At 46.7% G+C, this 8,665-nt stretch overlaps 1 pseudogene; it reads right to left on the minus strand.

Moving 5' to 3' along the window:
• Positions 1–783: 783 nt before the first annotated feature.
• Positions 784–3,514, minus strand: LOC119923203 (annotated as a pseudogene).
• Positions 3,515–8,665: the final 5,151 nt, after the last annotated feature.

Consider the following 8,665-nt stretch of genomic DNA (forward strand, 5'->3'; position numbering starts at 1 on the left):
GCCTGTCCCGCCCACGTCATCCCCCGGGCCTGGAATGCCCCCCCTCTGCCCATCCGCCAAGCTAGCTCTCTTCCTCCCTTCAAGGCCCTACTGAGAGTTCACCTCCTCCAGGAAGCCTTTCCAGACTGAGCCCCTTCCTTCCTCTCCCCCTCGTCCCCCTCTCCGTCCCCCATCTTACCTCCTTCCCTTCCCCAAAGCACCTGCATATATGTATATATGTTTGCACATATTTATTACTCTATTTATTTATTTATTTATTTGACTTGTACATATCTATTCTATTTATTTTATTTTGTTAGTATGTTTGGTTTTGTTCTCTGTCTCCCCCGTCTAGACTGTGAGCCCACTCTTGGGTAGGGACTGTCTCTATATGTTGCCAACTTGTACTTCCCAAGCGCTTAGTACAGTGCTCTGCACACAGTAAGCGCTCAATAAATGCGATTGATTGCTTGATTGATTGACAGACACTCTGTCCAACCCGATTTGCTTGTATCCACCCCAGCGCTTAGTATAGTACCTGACACATAGTAAGCACTTAACAAATACCACAATTATTATTCTACTACTCATACGATCACAACTAGTTCTAAAGTTGTTGCCGAAAGGGATGGGGCAGGTCTAGTGGACAAAGTGGTGAGCCGATCAAACTTGGGAGTGGAAACAGAAAAAGATGATGAGGAAAGAGCACCTGAGGGGGAGGTGTAAGTCCATCCTCACCAAGGAAAGCTTTGGCCATTTAATTTCGTTTTCTGTTACAGAATCACAAAGAAGTATCAAAGTCTCTTATTTTTTCTTAAAGAAAATCACCTTCTTGGGTACGTCCTTGGTGGCCTGCTTCACCTGCTGGTTTCGTAGGGTGTAGATAAAGGGTTCAGCATGGGGGCCACCGAGGTATTTAGCACCGCCACTCTCTTGTTGAAGTCTAAACCTTCCTTGGGGGATAGCTTGATGTACATGAATATACAGCTGCCATAAGCGAGGGAGATGACGATCATGTTAGAGGAGCACTGAAGTGGAGAGAGACACGAGGATGGGAGATCAGAGAGAAGGCTAGTGCAGTAGTCCAGACGGGATAGGATGAGAGCTTGAATTAGCAGGGTAGCGGTTTGGATGGAGAGGAAAGGGCGGATCTTGGCAATGTTGCGGAGCTGAGACCGGCAGGTTTTGGTGACGGCTTGGATGTGAGGGGTGAATGAGAGAGCGGAGTCGAGGATGACACCAAGGTTGCGGGCTTGGGAGACGGGAAGGATGGTAGTGCCGTCAACAGAGATGGGAAAGTCAGGGAGAGGACAAGGTTTGGAAGGGAAGACAAGGAGCTCAGTCTTCGACATGTTGAGCTTTAGGTGGCGGGCGGACATCCAGATGGAGATGTCCTGAAGGCAGGAGGAGATGCGAGCCTGGAGGGAGGGGGAGAGAGCAGGGGCAGAGATGTAGATCTGGGTGTCATCAGCGTAGAGATGATAGTTGAAGCCGTGGGAGCGAATGAGGTCACCAAGGGAGTGAGTGTAGATTGAGAACAGAAGGGGACCAAGCACTGAACCTTGGGGAACCCCCACAGTAAGAGGATGGGAGGGGGAGGAGGAGCCTGCAAAAGAGACTGAGAAAGAACGACCAGAGAGATAAGAGGAGAACCAGGAGAGGACGGAGTCTGTGAAGCCAAGGTCAGATAACGTGTTGAGGAGAAGGGGGTGGTCCACAGTGTCAAAGGCAGCTGAGAGGTCGAGGAGGATTAGGACAGAGTATGAGCCGTTGGATATGGCAAGCAGGAGGTCATTGGTGACCTTTGAGAGGGCAGTTTCCGTGGAATGAAGGGGACGGAAGCCAGACTGGAGGGGGTCGAGGAGAGAGTTGTTGTTGAGGAATTCTAGGCAGCGCATGTAGACAACTCGTTCAAGGAGTTTGGAAAGGAATGGTAGGAGGGATATGGGACGATAACTAGAAGGTGAGGTGGGGTCATGAGAGGGTTTTTTTAGGATGGGAGAGACATGGGCATGTTTGAAGGCAGAGTGGAAAAGGCTTTTTTTCTTTTCTGGGTGGAGGGCAGTCTCAGGATTGTGTAGATGATGGCCGTGTAGGACACTGCGACTTGTGCCAGAGTGACCAGGAGTGTCCCAGCTGCAAATATAAAATTCATCTTCTCTAATAATTGCGTGTCAGTGCACGAGATTTCCGGCACGGGGGCAGTGTCACAGGTGAAATGGTTGATGACGTTTGAGTCACAGTGTTCCAGCTGGAGACCCAGGATTAGGCCCGGAAAGATGAACAGGTAGCCGACCAGCCAGGAGCAGAGGACCAGCAGGGTGCAGACTCTCCAGTTCATGATGGTCAAGTAGAGCAGCGGCTGGCAAATGGCGACATAGCGGTCATAGGGCATGGCGGCCAGGAGGGAAAACTTCGTCGCCCCTAGGAAGATGAAGAAGAACAACTGAATGGCACAAACATTATAGGAAAGGATCCTGTCCCCGGTCGAAATACCCACCAGCAGTTTGGGAATGGAGACCGACGTAAATGAAATTTCTAGGAAGGAGAAATTCTGGAGGAAAAATTACATTGGCGTGCGGAGTCCAGTAGGGTGAGAGTGAGGATCAATCATTCAATCGTATTTATTGAGCGCTTACTGTGTGCAGAGCACTGTACTAAGCGCTTGGGAACTACAAGTTGGAAACATATAGAGACAGTCCCTACCCAACAGTGGGCTCACAGTCTAGAAGGGGGAGACAGAGAACAAAACCAAACATATTAACAAAATGAAATAAATAGAATAGATATGTTCAAGTAAAATAAATAAATAAATAAATAGAGTAATAAATATGTACAAACATATATACATATATACAGGTGCTGTGGGGAAGGGAAGGAGGTAAGATGGGGGAGATGGAGAGGGGGACGAGGAGCAGAGGAAGGAAGGGGCTCAGTCTGGGAAGGCCTCCTGGAGGAGGTGAACTCTCAGTAGGGCCTGGAAGGGAGGAAGAGAGCTAGCTTGGCGGATGGGCAGAGGGAGGACATTCCAGGCCCGGGGGATTACGTGGGCCGGGGGTCGACGGCAGGACAGGCGAGAACGAGGCACGGTGAGGAGATTAGTGGCAGAGGAGCGGAGGGTGCGGGGTGGGCTGTAGAAGGAGAGAAGGGAGGTGAGGTAGGAGGGGGCGAGGTGACGGAGAGCCTTGAAGCCCAGGGTGAGGAGTTTCTGCCTGATGCGCAGATTGATTGGTAGTCACTGGAGATTTTTGAGGAGGGGAGTAACATGCCCAGAGCGTTTCTGGACAAAGACAATCTGGGCAGCAGCATGAAGTATGGATTGAAGTGGGGGGAGACACGAGGATGGGAGATCAGAGAGAAGGCTGATGTAGTAGTCCAGACGGGATAGGATGAGAGCTTGAACGAGGATGGTCAGGTTCCCAGTGATGTTCAACAGGTAACTGAGTAGCAGGAATAAAAAGATGACCATCTTCTAGTCTGGAGTGTCTGTCAGCCCTAGAAGGATGAACTCGGTCACTGAGAACTGATTTCTCATCGCTGACTCTGGATTTCCTCCGGGGTCACAACTGAGGATGAGAGAGGAAGCAGACGTGAAGTTGGTCAGGGAAGTTTTCTGTTTATTGTTTTATTATTCTCTTCCAAGCGCTTAGTACAGCGCTCTGCAAAAGGAAAACACTCAATAAATACGATTAAATGAGGAGAGAGGCTAAAAAGGGAAACTCAAAGAAACCAGTTGGAATGCTTCTCCTTCTCTCATTGGACCGAATCATTACCATCACTCTGGCTGTCTTTATTAAACCAATCCTCATCAGCGTTTATTGGGCACCTCTTCTGTACACAACACTCTCATAGGCTCCTAGGAAGTAAAATCAATCAGTCGGTGGTATTTATTGAGTGTTTACTGCATACAGAGCACAACAATAGACTACAGACCCCGCCTGTGGGGAGTTTACAACTAATGGGAGAGATCAGCAATAAAAATTAGCTATCGAGGAATTCACCGGGATTTTTGAACCCAGGTTCAGGGAAGTCATCAGTCACGTCAGCCATCTCCAGGCAGAGCTGGGGCTAGAAGTCCAGGTATCCAAGAGCTGAGAACCATGAAATGGATCCCTAGCAGGGCTCCAGGCGAGGATATGCCCGGTGAAAAGGAAAAATTTGTCAGAGGCAACAGATCACCTGAGGCACGGGCCAATCCCAAATCCTCAGAGATCGATCCAGCCAGCAAAAATACTAATCCAGCTGATTCCTTTCCAACTGTCGCTATCTCCTTCCCTGACCAAATCAGAAATGTCAGATGTGGGACAGGAAAAAACAGCAGAGATCAGATTTCGGGAGGACCAAGGTACTTAAGGAGGAACGTGTACTTACTTTTCTGACACTCTCGATGGTTTTGGGCAGAGTTTTCCCACTGAATATCCGGTTTGTTCGTTTGAAAATCCGAATCGACCTTCTCCCTATTCTCAAGAAGAATTGCATACCATTTAGGCAGCCCAAATCTCTCCCTATTTTTGTGGTGCCCTGCCAGGCATGACCGAATTTCCCTTATCCTCGTCCTTCTGCTGCTACTACTTCCATCGGTTTGCAGAGGGGAGAGGAGTTGGGGTCCTGGGCGACACCCTTCCTGCCAGCCTACTAGCGGGGTTGGAGAAACGTATGTTCTAGAGGGAAGGAAAGACAGGATAGCTGAGACTGGAGAAAGCAAGCTGCTTCCTACAGTCACAGAAAGGAGATTTGACATTATTCATCTCTCCCCCAGCCCTTATTTTACAGGGACAAAATTCAGCCCCTTTATGAGTTCTTCTCAATGTAGATGGGAGGGCTCTTTAGATAACAAAGGAGACATTCCCTGGAGATGCTTATATCAAGGAGCTAATGAACTCGGTTCTCAATCCCCCCGAGCAAAGAATTTTAATTTGCTAGGATAAGCGTCGAAGGAGGAGTGATGGGGATCTTGAAGGGTTCTTTCCTGGAAATGGGGCAGGCTTCTCTCATCACCTAGTGGTCCCTGGTGCCTGGGCTACCCGCGGGGCAAAAGTGGCCGTTGTACCTCTAGCTGTACTGGGGCGCTCCTGTAGCAGCTGCTGCTGTTGCTCTTTTTTCTTCTCCTGCTGTTCTCAATAGAGTGGAAAATGTCCCTCCGGCCCTTAGTCCTACTTCATTCATTCAATCGTATTTCATTCGATCATATTTAATGAATACAGAGCACTGCACTAAGCGCTTGGAAGAGTACAATATACCAATAAACAGATATATTCCCTGCCCACAGCGAGCTTACAGTCTGGAGGGGGAGAAAGACATTAAAATAAATAAATGAAATTACAGATATGTACATATCTGCTGTGGGGCTGGGACGGAAGCAATGAATAAAGGAAGCAAGTCAGGGTGATGCAGAAGGAAGTGGGAGAAGAGGAAATGAGGGTTTAGTCAGGGAAGGCCAGCGTGTGACATACTCAGCGATGCCTGACCATATCTGGAAAGCACAGGGGTGTCTGCAGATGACGAGATCTTGGACAGCTGTAATTCATCTAACAACATATATGGAATTTGTTTATTTATTTATTTGTTTATTTATTTATTTATTTATTTATTTATTTATTTATTTATATTAATGTCTTTCACCCCTTCTAGACTGTAACCTCGTTGTGCTCAGGGAATGTGCCTGTTGTATTGTTATATTGTACTCTCCCAAACGCTTAGGACATGCTCTGCACACAGGAAGTGCTCAATAAATATGGTTGACTGGAGATGTTCTCTTCCGTGACTGCCAAGTGGCAAAATCCTCTCCCTGCCAGCTCTCTGACAATACGGGCTGCAGGACAATAGGGCCAGGGGCCGAGGAGGGGGGAGGGGGCGTGAGACTGTGAAGGTTCAGTGCATTGCAATCACCACTGTGGCACACAGTAGCTGCTCAATTGTCCGTGATCTATAGCAGGAACTGTATTCCCTACTAGATTGTTATTATTATTTTTTATTAATCAGAATAATAATTGTTATTGTATTTGTTGAGCGATTACTATGTGCCTGGCACTGTACTAAATTCTAGGGTGGATATAAGCAAATTGGGTTCAACAGTCCCTGCCCCAAGTGGGGCTCGCAGTCTCAATCTTCATTTTCCAGATGAGGGAACTGAGGCCCAGAGAAGTGAAGTGACTTGCCCAAGGTCACACAGCAAATAGATGGTGGAGCTGGGATTAAAACACATGACCCTCTGACTCCCAAGCCTGTGCCCTATTCCTTACATCATGCTGCTTCCAAGAAAATGAGATCGTTGAGGGCAGGGAACGTTTTCATACTCATCACCCCCACTTATATCAACACCTCTATACTCAGTGGATTCCCGCTACCTGACATTTATTAGATTGTAAGCTCTTTGAGAACATGGATCATCTTCCCTAGCATGGTGTAGTTTAGAAAGCACAGACCTGGGAGTCAGAAGGTCATGGGTTCTAATTACGACTCTGCCACTTGTCTGCTGTATGGCCTTGGATAAATTAATTCACTGCTCTGTGCCTCAGTCCCCTCATCTGTAAAATGGGGATTAAGGCTGTAAACCCTATGCAGGACAGAGACTGTGATCGACTTGATTTGCTTGTATCCACTCCAGCGTTTAGTACAGTGCCTAGCACATAGAGCTTAACAAATACCACAATCATCATCATCATTATTACTAACTCTACTATTCTATTCCAAGTGCTTAGTACTTAAACATAGGAAGTATTTAAGAAATACCATTGATTGCTTGACTACTAATTCTTGAATAGTCTCTCAACTGTTTAGGAGTGCTCAATAAATAATAATAATTGTAAGACTGTGAGCTCCTTAAGGGCAAGTATCATGTCTTCTAAATCTACTGTATTCTCCCCAAAACTAATTCAGAGCCCTGCATACAGTAAGTACACAGTCAATTCTATTGGCTGACATTACTTTATGGAACTGTTACTCTGATTCTGGGGATGTAGGAATGTTTTTGCCTCACTGTCACACTTGGGTGTGAGAGCAGGGCTGAGATCACTGCTCTCACCCTCAAAGTGTGGAAATTGAAGTACTGGAGGCAAACGTGCTACAAGCACTTGGTAGGTACTAGCACTTGGTAGGTGCTTAATCAATCAATACTATTGACTGGAAAATATGGACATTCATTCATTCATTCAATCGTATTTATTGAGCGCTTACTGTGTGCAGGGCATTGTACTACGCGCTTGTGGCAGCCAGGAGGAAGAACTCGGTCTTCTCCGGCAGGATAAAGAAGAACAGCTGTGTTACACAACTATTGTAAGAAATGGTCCTGTCCCCAGTGAAGTTTGTGGCTAGGAATCTAGGAATGCAGGAGGACATGAAGATCTCCAGGAAGGAGAAAATGTACAGGAAGAAGTATATGGGAGGGCAGAGACAGGAGTCAAGAAGAGAGAGGGTGACGATTGTCAGGTTTCTGGTGAAGTTCAAAACATAGGTAAAGAGGAGAAAGGGGGCCGATCAGAATACATTACTGAGGGTCATGATCTGCTCTAAAATAATTCATTCATTCATTTAATCAATTCAATCAATCAATTGAGCGTTTACTGTGTGCAGAGAACTGTACTAAGCGCCTTGGAAGTACAAGTTGGCAACATGTAGAGACGGTCCCCACCCAACAACGGGCTCACAGTCTAGAAGGGGGAGACAGACAACAAAACAAAACGTGTATACTGGTGTCAAAATCGTCAGAACGAATAGAATTAATGCTATATGCACATCATTAACAAAATAAATAGAATAGTAAATATGTACAAGTAAAATAAGTAGAGCAATATATATATATATATATATATATATATATATATATATATATATATATACAAGTGCTGTTGGGCGGGGAAGAAGGTAGGGCGGGGGGATGGGAAGGAGGAGAGGAAAAAGGGGGTTCAGTCTGGAAAGGCCTCCTGGAGGAGGTGAGCTCTCAGTAGGGCTTTGAAGGGAGGAGGAGAGCTAGCTCGGCGGATGTGTGGAGGGAGGCCATTCCAGGCCAGGGGAAGGACGTGGGCTGGGGGTCGATGGTGGGACAGATGAGAAGGAGGCACAGTGAGGAGGTTAGCGGCAAAGGAACGGAGGGTGTGGGCTGGGCTGTAGATGGAGAGAAGGGAGTTGAGGTAGGAGGGGGCGAGGTGCTGGAGAGCCTTGAAGCCGAGAGTGAGGAGGTTTTGCTTGATTCATAGGTAAAGGATGAACTATGGCTCCTCATGACTATTTCCCAACTTCTACTTGAGTTGCAAATCGAAATTCAAATAAATTCTGCCTCAACCAACAAAACGACCCAAGAACTTTGCAGAGACTGTGACCGACCCGATTTGCTTGTATCCACAAGAGGCAGAGATATCTATGAAGGTGATGAAAATGTTTCATAAGCCCTCTTTTCAGTACAAATGGCTACTGAAATATAACACCTCTCCCTGCTCCTCTGGAAGATGGACCAACCAACCAATCAATCAATCAATTTATTGAGCACTACATTGTGTAGAGCGCTGTGCTTGGAAGGAGTTAATAAAATGAGCAGATATGATCCCTGCCCTTATGGAGCTTAGTGTGGGAGAACAAACATTGTCATCAATTCGACAAGAGGAAGAAGAAAAGAGGATTTGTTCCTGAGTTACAATTAATAGAGTGTATGAGTTATCGATAGAGAAGCAGCCTAGCTCAATGGATAGAG

The sequence above is a fragment of the Tachyglossus aculeatus genome, unplaced genomic scaffold (genome assembly GCF_015852505.1).
Source record: "Tachyglossus aculeatus isolate mTacAcu1 unplaced genomic scaffold, mTacAcu1.pri scaffold_155_arrow_ctg1, whole genome shotgun sequence".
Lineage (NCBI taxonomy): Eukaryota > Metazoa > Chordata > Mammalia > Monotremata > Tachyglossidae > Tachyglossus > Tachyglossus aculeatus.